At 40.7% G+C, this 2,500-nt stretch overlaps 1 protein-coding gene and 1 pseudogene across 1 annotated transcript in view; one reads left to right on the forward strand and one right to left on the reverse strand.

Moving 5' to 3' along the window:
- Positions 1-2,500, forward strand: part of LOC138045523 (tetratricopeptide repeat protein 28-like) — a 68,798-nt gene that overhangs the window by 41,436 nt on the left and 24,862 nt on the right. The gene's annotated exons all lie outside the window — the stretch shown is intronic.
- Positions 1-2,500, reverse strand: part of LOC138044733 (endoplasmic reticulum aminopeptidase 1-like) — a 27,485-nt pseudogene that overhangs the window by 23,463 nt on the left and 1,522 nt on the right.

Below are 2,500 nucleotides of genomic sequence, written 5' to 3' on the forward strand. Positions count from 1 at the left end.
TTTAGAATCTCTGTACGGTGGTCAATTTACATTATCAACTCCGTTGATAAACCAAATTTTTGTATACGTCCTTTTTCAAGATTACCCAAATGCAATCCGTTTCAAACTTCATTTGTGTCCATTTGTGTCCATCCATGCTTCTTTTTCCTTTTGCTGTATTTCTTTTATGTTGTTCACTGAACAGATTTAAGTGGTTACTGCAACACTTCATTCTAATTTTTGGGTATTTTGGGTGTTGCATCATTTTGCCCCTTCAAGCCCAAGAACTTCATGTATTATGTTCTGCTTACGATTATGGCTAAACTGCCCAACACCTCAAAAACCTTTCCTCTTCATGAATTCTCCGAAATCGCCCCAAATACATTGTATGGTTTTTAGAACCTTCTTTATTGAAAACTCACTTTTTTATTCGCTTTGAAAGACGGGAAAAGAGGTCCTAGCTTGATCCATGACCGCGCAATGAAGGGGAACAGGCTCGATACCGGGTTAACGTCACAAATTACTTTGCCTCGCTTTTTGCAAAGCAATCTATGACGTCAACCTAGTATTAAACCCATCCCTCTTCATTGCGCGGTCGTTGATCAAATAACAACTAGTTTTTAACCTTTGAGGAGCCTCTAAAACAGTGACTTTGAAGGAGAGAGTTTAGCAATCTATAGAATTAGTGTTGGACAAGTGAAGAGAATTGTTGAGCAGAAAGGGTCTTTCTGGGGTGATAGACACCCTGTAACGTAAATCAAATTAATCAGCTGAATTGGATAAATTGTATAAGTTGTGATACAAGCGGGGAGGAATCAATTGCACGCCATTTCAATCTTCTCAACCACTCCCCCCATAACATGACTATTTGTGGGTTATAACTACATCAAGACATGATCAAGGTAACACAGAAAGCCGGAATAGTCAACTAAGCACTCTCAATCTTTACATAATTAATAAATGCTTTTTAATGAGTTTTAGAAGGTGTGTTAGCACCGCTCTGCCGTTACCATGGCAACAGTTGTGCCTTACGGACACCTTAAGAAGTTTCCCGACAATAGTTTTAGACAAATATCATAACGTTGCTCCACCGCAAGGATCGACGGTATTGTAATCCTTTTTCATCGGAAACTCACTTTCACCTGTGGAAAATCCTTTGGAGTGACGGACTTGGTGGTCTTGGAGCGCAGGGCTGATATAAACTGCATTAAGCGGATGTGCTATGCAAACACCACATTATCCCTTACCGCTACTCCTGAATCGGTCTTTTTCTCTTTACATTTGAAGTCTACAACCGCGAACGCAACCAAGTACGAGCTCATGTTGACGCGTGGAGCAAAATGCTCTTCAACGAGTCAATCCTTTCTGTGAACAAGACGGGCACGTGGCATGTTCGACAGAGCGTAATACGATCCAGAGTCACGGGTTATTGAAACGATGAAGGACGCTTTAAACGAGGGCTCGTCAAAGCATGTAAATACTTTCCTTGCGTGTGCAGGCTCAAAGTAAGTCATTGCGAGCGCCCTGTGGAAGAGAATACGAGGAAAACGCACTATTTATCATCTCTGAGTGCTAAGTCAAGCTGAACATCTTCTCTTGAAGATTATTATTATTAAGAGGAAGAAGAAGAAAAAGAAACCATTTTCTAGGTCACTTAAGCATTTTATCAAAATGAATCCACTCTCTTTATGAAGACTAATTTTTTGGGAGAGACTTCTTGGTTTGACTCGCTTGGAAAACTAGAGACTTCATCTTAGCACGGTGCAAGTGCCACTAAAGAACCTCTTATAACGGTGCCCTCGGTAAAACGAGGGCACCGTAGTCAAATGCATGCAGATATTCTAGACACAACGAAACCCCGATACTGTAATAAACTACCACTTCTCAGTATCTTGACAACCCGCTAAATCGATGTTACACTGTATCGAAACTAAGAATTAAATAGAGACCACTCTCTGTGCAGTGTATTCATACCTTTTTTCTCCGTGTTTATTGGTGTAATAGCTCTTGTAAAACCCCTCTAATCTGTTAGAAATCTTGGACTTGAATCTCAAATTGAGAACATACATCTCTCCCTTACGAAGAGGTTTAAAAAACTCCACACAAAGCTGCTGGTTTCTCTTGAATAACAGAATTCTTTGAACAGTCAATGTTTCAACTGGTGGAATCTCATATGCCTGTGTCATGGAAACGTCTAATATATCCAAATCTTTCGAATGGAGAATAACAAATCTAGTTGCACTTTTGCAAAGCATTTTAATCTTCACAACTCCGCTATATCGGAGAGTTGTTAAATTTACCCGCAAATCCAGGTTGTAAGTAAGCGGTTGAATGTCCCTTGGTAAGCGCCCGCGGTTTCCATGTGGGAACTTTTCCATGGTGTCGACAATTTGAAACTCCACCCCATCTTCCCTAGAACGATGCTTAGACAGTTCCCGCGCATGCTCAGTGAAGAGCGGTAGGAAATCGTGTTGCAGAAATATGAGAACGAGGACTACCGCAAAGACAAGTGAAAGAGAGA

This window comes from Montipora capricornis, chromosome 4, assembly GCF_036669925.1.
Source record: "Montipora capricornis isolate CH-2021 chromosome 4, ASM3666992v2, whole genome shotgun sequence".
NCBI lineage: Eukaryota > Metazoa > Cnidaria > Anthozoa > Scleractinia > Acroporidae > Montipora > Montipora capricornis.